A 17,219-nucleotide genomic window follows, 5' to 3' on the forward strand; every position below is an offset into this window, starting at 1 on the left:
ACCATGAATTTCCTCATCAGGCGTGCAGTACTCAGCATAGATCTCCTCAGGGATCTCAAAGGCAGTGTTCTGTTCCAGCTTCTTGCCACCCTTCTGTTTTTTGTCTTCCTCCATTTTCTTCAGCTGAGGTTTTTGGTGTGGAATTTGTATTATTGATGATTGAGAGGACACATGTAATGTTTCTTCTAGAAATGTTGCAAATGAGTTAAGTTGATGAGAACCTAGTGATTCATCAGCTAACATTTTGTACCTATGAACAAAGCATAGGTGCGAAGAATTTGGACAGGTCATATGCATCCTCATATTTGAGGAAATTGGGAAAAATTACTTAAGTTGAGGAATTTGACTAAGCATTCTGATATTGGGTTCAAGAGTTGTGCAGATTCATAAATTTACACAATTGAGGAATCTCGTGAAGAATTTAGTGACTTAGTGAAATTCATAAAATGTTCTAGACACGGGTGTGCACAGCTGAGAGAATTTCTGAGGAAAAACTGATTTCACAAATTTTAAGAGAATAAAGAGATTAATAGGGGTAGTAAAATAGGATTTTATTTACCCCGTGCGAAGAACACGATTAAGTGAAGCAATAAAAGAATAAGTTCTTCGGTCCATATCTTCAGTGCCCTAACTTGGCGACTGAAGACAGCTACGGCGGCGGTGGAGGAAGATGTTCCCAGTCGGCGTGAGTCCGACGACGGTGAGGGCGAGGTAGTAAAGCTTTTCCTCAACGACAACGATGATGCTAGCGGAGGTGCTTGGTTTTGAGCCCGAGCAGAAAAGACGAGAGGAAGAGAAGAGTTTTGACTAAGGGGGGTAAGGGGCTATTTATAGCTCAAGTGATAACGGTCCGGGGCGAAACATTAGGACCAAACTGCCCTTGCGCATTCGTCTCTGCGTGATACGTGCTAACCATGATCGAAGCGGTGGCGATCATGGTTATCCGTTCATGAGTAGTGGGTGCGGTTACTGTGGTAACGTTAAAAATGTTATTTTTGGATTTGGAGGATTTTGTTGCAAAGTCCTCAACTGACAAGGACTCAGTGAGGATTTTGAACAAGTGTCAAACATAATGCATATGAAGAATTGACAATAGACTGGTTTGAGCTTAGCATAGAGGGGGGTCGAGTCCGATAAGATTCACTTAGAATAAATACCAAGTTGAAGACCGAGCAATAAGTGAATGTTGTTGAGGACATAGAATGCTCACTATAATATATATATATATATATATATATTTATATGTATATATATATGTATATATGTATATATATATGTATATATGTATATATATATGTATATATATATATAGTCAAATGAAGATCATCACAAAAAGTTTTGAAGCATTTGAAGACTTTGAAAATTTTGAGGTTTTTGTGACAAAGTCTGACATTGAAGAATTTCAACTTTGAAGAATTTACAACTTGAATAATTTCAAAGTTGGGTGGTGGCGTGACCCACAGTATTAGAATTATGATTTCAGGCGCCGCTTACAAATGTTGTAGGGCCCTGAGAACCATATTCTTCATTGATTGAAGGAAGAAAATCATTACTTTGTGTGTTGCACATCTAAGTCATCAATTTTGCATCAGTGTGAGGATGTGTGCATGTTTACAAGACATTCGGAGATTCTAAGATATTTATCTCACATCGCAACTTGCAAAACCTTCTCTCGTCCAAGGGTTTTGTCAAGATATCTGCTAGTTGATCATCAGTCTTCACATGGTCGATGATGATATTGCCCTTGATAACATGGTCTCGAAGAAGATGATGACGAATATGGATGTGCTTGGTCTTTGAGTGTTGTATTGGGTTGTAAGAGATCTTGATTGCACTCTCATTGTCGCAGTAGAGGGGCACATTCTTCATGTTGATGTCATAGTCTGTGAGGGTTTGCTTCATCCATAGCAGTTGCGCACAGCAATATTCAACACCAATGTATTTAGCTTCGGCAGTGTAGAGTGATACACACTTCTTTGTCTGAGGGGCTTGCTTGAGGCCATAGAGTGCCTTTTTGAGTCTGAAGACTTTGTCAGGATGCTTTGGGTCTTCATAACCTAGAGGCTGAGAAACATATACTTTTCAAAACCTAGGGGTTGAGCAACATATACTTCTTCCTCAAGCTTACCATTGAGGAATGCACTTTTCACATCCATTTGATATAGAGTAATATTGTGATTGTTAGCTTAAGAAAGTAATATTCAAATAGCTTCAAGTCTAGCAACATGTGCAAAAGATTCAACAAAGTCAATTCCTTCAACCTGTGTGTAGCCTTGGGCTACAAGACGTGCCTTGTTCCTCACAACCTGACCCTCCTGGTCTTGCTTGTTTTGGTAGATCCACTTAGTATCGATGATATTGAGCTTGCGAGGATCTGGTCTGTTGACGAGTTCCCATATGTCATTTAGCTTGAACTAAAGAAGTTCATCTTACATGGCTTGAATCCACTCAGGTTCCATGAAGGCATCAACAACTTTTGAGGGTTCTGTGATACACACAAACGCGGAATGCCCACAAAAGGTAACTAAATGTGAAGCTTTTGAGCTAGTGAGAGGACCCAGTGCGTTGAAGTCATTGAGGAATTTGTCAAATTCCACTTCATTTGCAATCCTTGGATGAACAAGTTGAAGACTTTGGTTGGGCTGAGGAATTTGTTCTATAGCATTTTCCTCAGATGCACCTGCTTGAATTTCCTCAGTGTTGGGGACGACTTCTTCAACAAGGGGTTGTTACTCAGTAGGAATGATATTTTCAGTAGCTTTGAGCTTCATGTCTTCTTTAGGAGTCAATTTATCTCGCACATGAGGCAGTTGATCTCTCTACGAGCCATTAGTTTCATCACACCGCATGTCTACAGTTTCAACAACCTTGTTCTGATAGGTATTGAAGACTTTGTAGGTGTGCGAGTTCTTCCCGTACCCAATCATAAAACCCTCATGTGCTTTAGGTCCAAACTATGAGCTATGGTGAGGATCTCTAATCCAGAATCTTGCACCGAAGACTTTGAAATAACTTACATTGGGTTTGTTGTTAGTGACGAGTTCATATGAGGTTTTCTTGTGGAATTTGAGAAGATATACCGTGTTGATGATGTCGCAAGCAGTGTTGATTGCTTCAGGCCAAAAGCGACGAGGATTCTGGTATTCTGCTAGCATAGTCTATGCCATTTCAACTAGAGTCTTGTTTTCGCGTTCAACGACGCCATTCTATTGAGGAATATAAGGAGCAGACAATTCGTGAGTAATACCAAGTTCATCAAGATAATCAACAAGGCCAGAATTTTGGAATTTTGTTCCATTATCACTCTTAATGTGTTTGATCTTGACGCCGAAGTTCGTCGAGGCCCTTGAGGAAAATCGTTTGAAGACTTCCTGCACAGAATGATGTGTACCCAAGTATAGCGAGAGTAGTCATCAACAATGACAAAGCCATTTAAAGATGTTGCATTGGTTAGAGTAGCTTAATGAGTAGGTCCAAATAGATCCATGTGAAGCAATTCAAATGGACGAGTAGTAGTCATGATAGTCTTCGAGGGGTGTTTGGATCTGGTCATTTTTCGAGACTCACAAGCACCGTAGAGATGGTCCTTGAGGAATTTTATGGATTCGATGACAATGACATGCTTCTTCTTCGCCAGAGTGTGCAAATTCCTCATGCCTACATGACCAAGTCGTCGATGCCATAGCCAGTCTTCTAAAGTTTTTGCTAATAAGCATGTGGCTGGTTGAGGACCTGTGGAAAAATCAACAATATAAAAATATCCTCTCCTAAGGCCTTCAAAGACTTTGGACTTGTCAGATTCCATGATGAATACACATCTATATTTTCCAAAGATGACAATCATATCAAGATCACAAAGCAATGAGACTGACATGAGGTTAAACCCAAAGGATTCGACAAGCATGACTTTGTCCATGTGCCGGTCCTTGGAGATAGCCACTTTACCAAGTCCCAATACCTTAATTTTACCTTTATCAGCGTAAATGATTTGCTTCAGTGGTGATGGAGTTAGTGGCATATTCATCAATAAGCTTTTATCACCAGTCATGTGAGTTGTGCAACCACTACCAAGAACCCATTCTGTATTCTTGGGTTTGTCATCCTCCACATGAATTAGTACAGCTTACCATCTCATATGCTTCAGACTTGAAGAATATGATATCAATTTCATCAAATAAGAATTTCTTCATAAACAGTAAATTTGAGGACGTGTGAAATGTTATCATTTCATCATTTTTAGCTTATGTCCAATCAAGAAATTTCCTCAGGTCACTAGCAAATTCTTTAGATGAGGACTTTCGTCTTGAGACCTAACCTGCAGAAGTGATTAGTTTGATATCTTCACCACCCACATATGAAGGGGTGGCAAAGAGTTCATCATCCTGCGAGCACCATACGAGAATGGAGGCATTGAAGCTAATGCACTTTTTTTCATAGTAGGGGGTTAGAGTACTCAAATGAATAGGCAGAGAAATTCTTTGAGGACTTATGAACATAATGATTTGAGGAATAACGCTCATATTCATGTTCCTTGTAGTTTCCCTGCATATCAAAAGCATTAGTGTGAGTACGAGCATAATTTTGACCATTTGAGGAATTTGATCCTCGTGAAGACTTGGTCCACCTGAGAAATTTGATCTAGGGTTCTGGTTCTTCACTGGTGGTGTCATGAGGACATTCACCTGAAGATTTTCCAAGCAACTTTTGGGGACCCTGATTTTCCTCAGGGGTGGTCCATTCCCGTAGTTAGTTCCAACATATTGAGCAAATACTTCACCAGATTGATTTTTGAACAGTTTGTAATTGGAATAAAATGACCCGTCAGAGGAATAGGACTTTTCACATGCACAGCCTATTAGAGTGGATGGATCAACGGGAAGGCCTTTAGCAGCAACCATGAGGTTGTGGGGTATTGCTCAGGTTTCTAGTATGATCCATCGGCATTCAATTTCTCTCGAAGGCGATGCCCTCTTTCCTCGGGTTCCTGTTCAGAAACTGTTTTTTGAGCACATTGCAAAGGGTTTAATGCCCTTTGAGACTTTTGTATATGCCTGTCACATACAATTCCTTCAACCCTGCATTTTCATTAGTAGCATTTGTGGTTTCCTCAAGTGAAGAATTTGATACCACAGGAACAGTTGAAGAATTTGTAGCGATAGAAGCATTTGATGATTCTGGTGAAGAATTAGGAGTTTCACGCTCAATGCATTTCAGACATGGTGGAAGGAATTCAACTTGAGCGGTACTGATCTATTGAGCAAGAAATGAATCATTTTCCATTCGAAGATCATCATGAGACATTCTCAACTTCTCAAGATCAAGATTCCTTTGAAAAAATTCATAGGAAATTTACTCATGATCAGCCAAGAGTGTGCCATAACGATCTTGAAGAGTATCAAATCTTGATTGAATACTTTTCCCATCTTCAGTGAGGACTTTAGTACGATTAATTTCATCATTCAACAGATCATCACTTATGTCTAGCAGCTTTTGAAGCTTTTCAATGTCACTTTGTTGTTTAGTTGCAATGTTGGCAAGTTTATTGTAACTGGGTTTTTTATAATCATCAGGTTCACAGTCACTTGAGTCAGAGGAGGAAGTATCATTTGTTACCTTTGAACATTTTTCCATGAAGCAATAGGTTGGAGCGAAGTCATCATCATATTCATCAGTGTAGATAGCATTGTTATTTTATTCAAGGTTGAAGATTGACTTGTTGACGAAGGTGGTAGCCAGTGCAAGACTTGCCACACCAGACTCTGAATCTTCTTCAGATCCTTCATCTTCATCATATTCCTCATATTCTTCCTCTGAATCCATTTCCTTCCCAATGAGTGCCCGAGCCTTTCGGAAACTGGTCTTCTTGTGCGATGAGGACTTTGAGGATGAGGATTTTGAAGATTTCTTCTTTTTCTTCGAGTCATCAGAACTTTCATCCTTGTATTTCTTCTTCTTTGATTCTTTCACCCAGTGAGGACAGTCAGCTATGTAGTGACCATATTTCTTACATTTGTGACATGCTCTTTTCTTGTACTCACCACATGAAGATTCGGATTTCCTCATATCTCTTCTTGTAGATTTACCAAACTGGACACGCTTTGTAAATTTCTAGAATTTCCTCACGAGCATTGCAAGCTCCTGTCCAAGTTCTTCAGGGTCACCAATGCTGCAATCTGAGTCTTCTTCCTCAGATGAGGAAATAGCTTTAGCCTTCAGCGCACGAGGTCTTGAGTAGCTTAGTCCATACAGATATCTCTTTTCTTCCTTTTGGAATTCATGAGTATTGAGTATTTCAAGTATATCAGTAGGATCAAGCATCTTATAGTCTCCTCGTTCTTGAATCATCACAACTAGTGTATCAAATGATGGATCAAGAGGACTTAGTAGTTTCTTCACAACTTCATGGTTAGTGATGTCTCGACCTCCCAGTGCTTGCGGTTCATTTGAGATGTCAATGAGGCGATCAAAGGTATCTTGGCAGCTTTCATTGTCAAGCCTCTTGAAGCGATTCATTTCATCATTCTGAAGACTTTTTACATCTTTAGTAAGGACTTGAGTACGATTCATTTCATCGTTCAACTCATCATCGCTTTTGTCTAGCAGTTTCTGAAGCTTTTCTATGGCACTTTGTTGTTTAGTGGCAATGTAGGCAAGTTTATATTAACTGGGTTTTTGATAATCATTATATTCACGGTCACTAGAATCAGAGGAGGAAGTACGGTTCGGTACCTTGGAACCTTTTGCCATGAAGCAATAGGTTGGAGAGAAGTCATCAACATATTCATTAGTGTACATAGCGTTGTCATTTTCCTCAAGGTTGAAGATTGACTTGCAAACGAATGTGGTAGCCAGTGCAAGACTTGCCACACCGGACTCTAACTCCATTTCAAAACCTTCTTCTTCATCACATTCTCGGATTCTTCTTCAGAATCAATTTCCTTGCCAATGAGTGTTGAGCCTTTCTGAAACTGGTCTTCTTGTGCGATGAAGACTTTGAAGATGAGGAATTTGAAGATTTCTTCTTTTTCTTCGAGTCATCAGAACTTTCATCCTTGTATTTATTCTTCCTTGATTCTTTCACCCAGCGAGGACAATCAGCAATTTAGTGGACAGATTTCTTGCATTTGTGGCAGGTTCTTTTCTTGTAGTCCTCAGATGAAGATTTTGATTTCCTCATATCTTTTCTTGAAGATTTTCCGAACTGACCATGTTTAGTGAACTTATGTAATTTTCTCACGAGCATTGCAAGTTCTTGTCCAAGTTCTTCAGGGTGACCAAGACTGCAATCCGAGTCTTCTTCTTCAGATGAGGAATTAGCCTTAGCCTTCAGCATACGAGGTCTTGAGTACCTTGGTCCATACAGATCTCTCTTTTCTTTTTGTTGGAATTCATGAGTATTGAGTCTCTCAAGTATATCAGCAGGATCAAGCATCTTGTAGTCCCTTTGTTCTTGGATCATCAGAACCAGTGTGTCAAATGATGGATCAAGAGATCGTAGTAGTTTCTTCACAGCTTCATGGTCAGTGATGTCTCTGGCTCCTAGTTCATGCAGTTCATTTGAGATGTCAGTGAGGCGATCAAAGGTATCTTAACAGCTTTCATTGTCAAGCCTCTTGAAGCGATTGAAGAGATTGCAAAGAACATCGACACGAGAGTTACAATGTGTCTGAGACTCCCTCATTGACATTGGACAGCCTATCCCAGATAACCTTAGCTGTGTCCAAAGCACTGACTCTGCCATACTGACCTTTGCTCAGGTGGCCATAGACGATATTCTTCGCTTGTGAGTTAACTTGCATGAACTTCTTCACATCAGCGGTAGAGATTGTAGCAGTGATGGAGGGAACACCATTTTCCACAATATATGAGAGGTCATTGTCAATAGCTTGAAGATGCATTTGCATCTCGGTCTTCCAGTAGGGGAAGTCCTTTCCTTAGAAGGTAGGACATCCTGCAGTAACCTTGATCATACCTACGGTCAACATAACTAAAACTCCAGGCGGTTAAACCAAAATCACAGAGAACAAGGGAGTACCTTGCTCTGGTACCAATTGAAAGTACGTTATATCGACAAGAGGGGTGAATAGTAGATTTTTATAATTTCATCACTGAGGAAATTCCTAGTGAGGAAAGTCCTCCCTCATGAATTGAGTGCAACGGAAATAGTACTGGATCAGGTGTGCAAAAACGTCTACAGGAAAGTACTCGATGAGATTTCAGAAATTCGGTTTGCGCAGTTTGCAAGTACAAAGTAAGAGGGTGAAGATTAACTCAAGTGAAGAATTTTAGGTTGAGGAAATTCAGAGAAAGTCGTCAGACAAATTCTTCAAATAGTACAGATGAAAGTCTTCAACATACAATTGAGGAAATAAGAAGGTTGAAGAAATAGAACCCGTAGCTTGATGAAGACGGTTGTTGATGACCCAGTTCCAATTGTTGTGACAATTGTATGTCTGGTTCGGAGTGGCTTGGTATTGAAACCAAAGGACACACAATCCTGGGACACACAGTCCCAGAACACACAGTCCCTACCGTGTTCTCCTTGATCTAAGGACACATAGTCCTCGTCGAACACTCGTGGTAAGTCTTCAGGGCAGACTTCAAAACCCTCACAAACTTGGTCACCCGGCGATCCACAATTGACTGTTGGATGCTCTAGACCATGACGCCTAACCGTCTGGAGGATACGCAGTCCTCAAAGAGAATAAGTGTTGGATCCACACAGGAACAACTTTTTAAGTGATGCTCAATCACGTGGGTTTTTGGTTTGGGTTTGGTGTTTGGGGTATTTCCTCATTTGATGATTTTCTCTCGAAGACTATGAGGAATTTGGGTTGCTGCAAATGACAAGTGTCAATTTCTCTCGAAGCATCCCGACATGATTTGACATAAATGCCCTTTAATAATATGACCGTTGGGTGGATAAGATCAGCGAGGTGGCGCGTGGCGTGGCAACGGTTGGAACTTTCAACTATGAAAGTCCTCACGTCTGTCATATTCCTCACTTTGAGGCTTTGATAGATTTAGGCTTGGGTTGAGCATCATGAAGTTAATCATTTCGTAGTTTTACCTCGACCCACTTTAACAGTACGGTGTTCCTATGACTCGAGTGTAAAGAAAAAGAAATAGAAAGAGTAAATCTTCACGCTTCAAAGTCTTCAGAGTGTCTTCTTCAGGACACACCGAATTCCTCATCTTCAATATCTTCATGAGGAATATCAATTTCTTCGCAATTTCTTCGCGATCAAAATCTTCAAGGAAAGACCAAAGTCTTCACCCGAAGATATACATTTTTAGGGGTCGATATTCATCGGATAACTCAACCTCCTCAGTGACTTATAGTGCTTGTGTACACTCACAAACATATCAGTCTCTTAACCTATAAGTATTCAAACAACAAAAATCACTAAGGGGCACTAGATGCACTTACACTATTCACCAACATGAGCTTGGTCTCATGTTCTTGAGTGGCTCTTTGTGTACTTATAATTTTTCTCCGATTCCTTGCTTTTTCGGGAGGGTCTTCCTTCATAACGATCTTCTCTACTCCTCTCTCTTCGAGGTGACTCGTCTCTTAAGCTTCGTCTTCTAGGTGACTCTTCTCTTCTTTTGTTGGGGGTCGTGCACTCATTAGAGTGGTGTCTAGGTCTTCCACAATTTTGCAATTATGGTCACGACCACATGAACACTTCTCTTCATATCTTGAGTTGGAGCTTCTCTCTTTGCCTCTACTCTTGTAGAACTTGTTGGATTTCCTAACCATGAGGCTTATCTCTTTATTGGTAACAAGGTTGTCATTTGAAGTAGTGGGAGTGTGACTTGAAGATTTGTATGCATTGCTTGAGTTGTTATGAATCTCTTCTTTGTCTTTGAGTGACATTTCTTGAGCAACAATCCTTCCAATGACTTTTGTTGGCTTGAGATCTTTGTAGTTTGGAACCATTCGAATCAATGTGCACATAGTGTCGTACTTTCCGTCCAATGCTCTAAGGATCTTCTTGATGTTGAATATGTCAGTCATCTCTTAGCTTCCCAAGTTGGCAATCTCATTTGTGACGAGAGGAAGCCTAGAGTACATTCCAGCGACTCTTTCACAATCCTTCACCTTGAACTTGTCAAGTTGACTCTGTAGCACATACAACTTTGATTCCCTAATGGATTCGATACTGTCGTGTTTATCAACCAAAGTATTCCCAATTTCATTTGCATTCTCAAGATGGATAATCTTGTTGAACTCTTCGGGGCATATGGAGTTGAATATAATGTCGCATGCTTGAGAGTTATATTGCAATATCTTCAATTCTTCCGCGGTCGCTTCATGATCTGGTTCCCTTCCATCATCAAAGAATTCACCTTGCAATCCAACGCGAAGAACAACCCAAACAGCAAGGTTATGACCAAGAATGTGCATTTTCATTTTCTGCGTCTAACTAGCAAAGTTTGAACCATCAAAATATGGCCCTCTAAGGTGGTAATTTCCCTGACAAGACGCCATACTCTCCTAGCTTGTGAAACCAATGCAATGGATACCAAAGCTATGATATCACTTATGGCATCTGAAGTATGTCTAAAGCGGGTGATTAGACTACTTGACCAAATAAAAACTTATTTTTTCCAATTTTAGTTGCGGGGAAGTTTTAGAAATTGTAGCAAGTCAAGCACACCTTACACATGCAAGTCTAAGAGTATAGCAGCGGAAAGTAAAGACATGCACAGGTAAATAGAGGGTAGGGATAGGAAGATTAAACACAGAGATTGACACGGAGATTTTTGGTGTGGTTTTGATAGGTGGTGCTACGTACGTCAAAGTTAATGGAGACTTCAAACCACAAAGGGTAACGGCCGCGAGACTCCACGGAGGGCTCAACCCATGAAGCGACCATGGAGAAGCAACATTGTCTATTCCATCATGGCTTACATCCATGAAGGACTATGTCGGCGTTCTCGGAATATGGGTACCCAGACCTGCCTGCCTGCGGCCCACGGCTGGCCCACTTCATCGAGCAAGCACAATCGGGCACGGCCCCACTCAAGGCAAGGTCCTCGCGAGGAGGAGCAGCATGAAGACCCGCAGGGGGCTCCCTTAGGACCCCTCCGGAGCGACGGAGATACCGAGGCAAGACCCAGCCTCAAGAGTCAAGGATGATGAGGGAAAGGACACGCGAGGAGCGAATAGCAGGACGGAGCAGTTTCCCCTTTAGTGCAAAGGGGGCAAGGACGTACGCGGGTTCCCAAGGCATCTTCCAAAGGTTTCCATTCTAGTGCAAGAAGGCCACCACCGCCCACCAACAGGTCGGACGTCACCCCTCGACCCGTCCCTGCTGCGTTGACAACCACTTTTGCAGACGAAGACCACCTTTGGACGGAGGGAGCATGTTCCCCTATTCCCCTTAGAAATCGGCCATTGTGGGATCCCTTCCCGCCCTTGCGATAAGGGAAGAGGACCGGGCCGCAGCTATATATAGAGGATAGGTTGCTTCGTAGTAAGAGATCACACCCACACCACACGAAGTTCACCCAGCCTCCGGAGGACCTCGAACACTATACTAGTTCATCCACCAACTTCCACGAGAGGCAATCCACGAAAGCAGGAGTAGGGTATTACGCTTCTCAGCGGCCCGAACCTGGGTAAACTCCCATGTTCTGTGTCTTCCTCACCATCGAGTGAGTTCTTTTCCATCCCCTACGAGTAGCGAGCTAGGTGAGGCAAGCCACGAGAGATCTTCGTACACACCCCTGAGTTCGAATCTTTTGGGTGTTGCAGCGCCCGAAATCCGACATTTGGCGTGCCAGGTAAGGGGCGTGGCGAGGTCTTCCCCAAGCTTCATCATCCCTAAGCCATGTTGCTTCAATGGTTGGCGCCCAACAAGCTTCTTCGAGCCTCGTCAAGCTAGCTTCTAACTGTCATACCACGGCGGCCAGAAGCACGTGTACCGGTGTTATGGTACCAGGCAGCTCGTACCAGATCATCAACATCGTCGCCACCGCTGCAACCACCAGCGCCACCAATGCGCAAGGCGCCTAGGAGGCGACCCCGGCATCCATGACGCACCGCATCAACCTGGGGGACCTCAGCGCGCATGACGCACTGCATATGGCGAGCGAGATGCTCCGCCAGTGACCGATGCAAGGGGGCTTCGACGCCTGGGCGGACCACATCATGGAGCTGATCGCCATAACCCAGAAGGCCATCCGACCCTACTCTTCTTCACGGCCACATGCGCCAGCCACCGGGAGCTCGCACCCCATGCGGGCCCTTGGGCCTGCAAGCGGCAGGGCCCCTCCGGGGCTGCACAGTGCCGAGAGAGACGTGTCGCATGCTGCCCTCCTCCTCCTCCAGATTCCGGTGGCCAGCCTCGAGGCGCAGCATGCCGGCAACCACCAGAGGCGCGATGAGAATGGCAGGATGTTCGACGCACACACCGGCGCATATCACCAAGACCAGATCGGCCCTCGACAACCCGGGGCAGCCAGGCAGGATCGCTCCCTCGTGCGTAGCCAGCAGCGGGCGTCGGCGCGGGTGAACCATCGCAATGGAGACAAGTCAGGGTACCAAGGGAGGAGTCCGCACCGAGCAGTGCTAGGACCACCCAACGACGGCAACAGGAAAAAGCGACTTCGTGCAAAGGCCCATCGCAAGAAGAACTCCGAGCAACGCGACCGGGGGGACCTCCCCCCCGCCGTCGAGAGGGACCGCCACTGTCGCGCTGCTGAACGGCTTTGGAGGTCGATCAAACACCTACACGGAGCCATACATACCGTTCTATGTAACACCACCTGACCCTCCCGATGAGGAAGAGCCTCACGCGTCCACCCCAGGCGCTAGTCCTTCTCAGGAGTGCCGAACGCTCTGGGGTACCCCTTGAGCCACACCCTAGGTCTCCCGATGGCGGAGCACTGGGACCAAGAGGAGCGGGCAGGGAGGCGCCCCCAAGCCACGGGGCATGACGCCAGCCACCTCCCCCGCGGAGGAACTGCGAAGAACCGGGTCCCTCGCCTCAGGAGGACGAGTCAAAGAAAGCAACTAGACACAAGTGGCGTGGGTCACCTGAGGCGACTATGGTGCTGGTGTGGGCACCAAGGGTCGGGCCTCACAAGGCGCCCCTTAGGCACAGAGAAGCTATGCGGGGTAAATTTTTGGTTCACTACTCTAGGGGGGTCTACTGCTCGCACGAACTTCAAATGTTCAGAGCACGCCTCTGCCTATCATATCATTTACGCATGCTTCCATAACTTCTGCACCATCCATTCAGCGATCTGACATCTTGCCTTGCTTGCATCTTTGGGCCATCTACCCCCCCACCCCCGCTCGGGGAGCTTCCGCCGGTGCGTGTTGCCCCATCGCGGGACCTGGGGAGGCCCCACGGCTCCCCAGGGCCACAATCAACAGGATGAAATGCGGGCCACTTGAGCGTCAAAAGGGAGCTCCTGAGCATCGAGCCTCAGGAGCCTCACCAGTCATAAGGCCACCTGCAACCCTTGATGCCGTCCACGGACATTCGGTCGTTATGAGGGGTGGCAGGGCTCGACCCCGTGGCTGCGTTCGTCCATTGGGTTGCAAGCAACGGCGGTTGGAAAATGTGTGGGTCTGGGTCTTGGCAACGCAAGGCCGCTCGAACGTCAAAGGGGGCTCTTGAGCATCGCGTCTCAGGAGCCTTACGGTCAAAAAGCCACTTGGCCACCCTGGTGTCGTCCAGGCACATTCGGTCGGTATCATGGTCATCAGGGCCTTGCCTCGTGAGGCGCCTCAGGACGGTAGGGAAATGTGCAGGACAAGGACCTGCTGACATAGAGCAGTAGAAAAGCCCTCAACCAGTCTGAGGAGATGGAGGAAACTTCCCCCAAGGAGGAGACATCGCGAGGACGGAGCACCCTCGCATTCGCCCTGCAGTCCCCGCCGGACATGCATCAACCTGTGGCACCTCTGCATCGTCCTTCAATCGTTTCGGAACCTACTTCATCCCGTGACACTCCCACGTAATAACGAGCCAAGGCTGTATACGCCCAGGGCCCCCCAAGGATGCGAAAGGGGCCCATCCCACGCCGAGTGGATGACCTATGCTCCTCGCTGAGTAAAGACGGAGGCAATCAACACAGTCCACCAATCACTCAAAGGAATCAAATGCCTATGCCTCGGGGGTAGGGACACTCGTGAGGCCAAAGCGTCCTCGCGACCTCCCAGATACACCCCCACCGTGATATTCTCATGTAATAACGAGATGAGGTTGTATACACCCATGGCCCCTCGAGGACGAGGAAGGGGTCCATCCCACGCCTAGTCGAAGCCCTACGCTCCATGCTGGAGAGAAGACGGAGGCAATCAACTTAGTCCGCCAATAACTATGCCAGCAGCTGGGGGAGATGGCAGCCGAGATTAGCCTAGGTGTCGGACGCGGCATTTGCTTGCATCTTCCTGGAGTTTGAATTATCCTGTGCTGGACTTAAATATGCCGATTTCAAAGTTGCGTTTGAAAAACAAAATGGGGGGGGGGGAATTTATCTTGCACTGTCTCATTTTGCCGGCTTTAAAGCCTCCTTTTCTGGATGACATTTTCTGAGGAGTTGAACACTCCGCACCACCCCTAGGAGCGGAGGAGCGTGAAAGCAAGGACTTGCCGCCCGAGGGGCTAACACTTTCAGCGGTCGAACCCCACTCGAGGACTCGGATCGAAGCACAATACTATCACAAAGAGTCTCGGTGGCCTCAGGGCGCCCTGGGGCGATGACCAAAGGGTCTCCACCCCGTCCCACCAACAAAGCGGGAGCTACTCACGAGGAGTTGCGGAAGGAACGGGCACAAATCGACGAGCTAAGTACCCCGCTATCTCAGACAGGGACCATCTGGTTTTGCGTCAAACCAAGAACGAATTAAAAAGCACGCTTACTAACGAGAGAATGAAGTGCCTAAGGACTACGCTGCGGCAAAGAACGAGGCCACCGACCAAGCATGCAGCTGCACAAACGATGCCTTGGGGGGATGGGACCTCCTGAGGGCCTTGGCTGCCTCCGCCCCGGAGCAACGGTTGGGTCATCGACGGGCCCTATGCAAGGAAGCCAAGCCGCAATGGCTACCAGCGAGCAAGCCTCCGATTCAGGAGCGAAAGAAAAAAGGGAGAACGGCGAAGGTAACATGCAAAAGTTTAACGCCCGACAGGGCAAAGTTCATGGTCCACTATTACACGAACGGGAAAACATAAGCTATGGGAGACCTAGGGGGAGAAGTCGCCGACACCGCCCTTCGCGCAGGCGGGCTCAGCGTCGAAGCCCTCCTCCTCACTGGAGACGGGCACCTGGACGTACCGCTTCACCAGGGTGTCCACACGCGGGCGGACTGTCTCTCGGACAAAAAGCCGGGACTCACCAGGCACCGGCTCGATGATGCGCTAGAGATCAAGCTCCGGGACGAGGCGGCGCACGTTGGGGAAGAAGAGCGTCAAGGCAAGTCCCAGAAGCTCGCACGAGTTGGACGCGTTGTCCTCCTCCACGCGAGAGACGCCGGCCTCCTGCGTCTCCACCACCTTCTGGTAGAAGGCGAGGCAGCCCCCCTTGCTGCTCACGCTTAGCAGCGCGAGGGAATCCACCACGAACCGACATGTCACGCGCACTGCCCGGCCGATGATGCCCTCGAACTGCTTGACTCGCTGGGACGCCAGCATCCGGGCGTACGCCACCTCGTCCTAGGCGGCCTGACCGGCGTCGGCCGCCTCCTGGACGTGCCTTTGCATCTCCGCCTTGGCCTCCGCTTCACCCTGGTGGGCGACCTCGACGCTCTCGAGCTAAGTCCGCAGCCCCTCCACCTCCTCTTGAAGCTTGCCGAGCTTGAGCTTCTTGGTTGTGGGCGCTCTGGAGAAAAACGAAGATCGACCACCAAGAGCAACTTACTCGTCGGTCAGAGTCCGGCGGCGGCGGACGCGCGGCGACCCGGAGGGTCCTCCGTTGCTGCTCCCGGGGGCGGACTAGGGCGCGGAAGGAGCCGCGTGCTTCCCCCTGCCAGGATCGCCTCCGGGGGATGCCATGGAAGACGGAGAAATGAAGGGGAGAAGAGGTTTTTCTCGGTGGAACAAGGGAGGCAAAGAGGAAGCTCAAGATCACAGTGCCTTGCCCTTGCCATGGGCGAGGCAGATTTATAGGCGAGTGGTTTGCCACCAACCGTCGTGGGAGCGGGAGCGTCGTGCGCCCCTCGGGGGACGCGAGGTGGGCCGACGGGAGCGTTGCCACCAACATTGCCTCACCTGTCAACCGAGTCGTCACGTCCGTGAGGGCCGTTGGGCGTGATCGGGACGCATCGATGCCATTCAATGAGAACAATGATGGTCTGTATGGTTCTTGGAGATCGTGCCATCGTGGTCTGGTGTGCCCCAGATGCCTCTAGGAGCGGGAGCATCGCCGCATGGCGGCTAGACACGTGTGCCGTCTGGCCCGCAGGCAATGAGGGGCCGCGACGCTTCAGGCCGCCCTCTAGGCTTCGCCGAGAAGCCAGCCCAGGCGTGCCTTGGGCCCGGGGGCTACTGTCGACGTTCTGGGAATGGGGGTACCCAGACCTGCTTGCGTGCGGCCCAGGGCTGGCCCACTTCATCGAGCAAGCACAATCAGGCATGGCCCCACTCAAGGCAAGGTCCTCGCGAGGGGCCAAGCCTCGCGAGGAGGAGGAGCATCAATACCCGCAAGGGGCCCCCTGAGGACCCCTCTGAAGGGGCAAAGATTTCGAGGCAAGACCCAGCCTCAGGAGTCAAGGATGACGCGAGAAAGGAAGGACGAGTAATGGACGGTAGGACGGAGTAGTTTCCCCTTTAGTGCACAGGGGGCAAGGACGTAAGCGGGTTCCCAAGGGATCTTCCAAAGGTTTCCATTCTGGTGCAACAAGGCCACCACAGCCCGCCAGCAGGACGAACGTCACCCTTGGACCCGTCCATGTTGCGTTGAAAGCCACTTTTGCATACGAAGACCATAGTTGGACAAGGCGAGCATGTTCCCCTGTTACCCTTCGAAATCGGCCATTGCGGGATCCCTTCCCGCACTTGTGATAAGGGAAGAAGGCCCGGGCCGCAACTATATATAGAGGATAGGTTGCTTCATATTAAGAGATCCATTCATTGGCACACCCACACCACACGAAGGCCGCCCAACCTCCGGAGAACCTCGAACACTATACTAGTTCATCGACCAACCTCCACGAGAGGCAATCCGCCAAAGCAGGAGGAGGGTATTACACTTCTAAG

At 47.4% G+C, this 17,219-nt stretch overlaps 1 pseudogene; it reads left to right on the plus strand.

Moving 5' to 3' along the window:
* The first annotated feature begins 16,515 nt into the window (after positions 1 to 16,515).
* Positions 16,516 to 17,059, plus strand: LOC123396529 (annotated as a pseudogene).
* Positions 17,060 to 17,219: the final 160 nt, after the last annotated feature.

The sequence above is a fragment of the Hordeum vulgare genome, chromosome 5H (genome assembly GCF_904849725.1).
Source record: "Hordeum vulgare subsp. vulgare chromosome 5H, MorexV3_pseudomolecules_assembly, whole genome shotgun sequence".
Classification (NCBI taxonomy): domain Eukaryota; kingdom Viridiplantae; phylum Streptophyta; class Magnoliopsida; order Poales; family Poaceae; genus Hordeum; species Hordeum vulgare.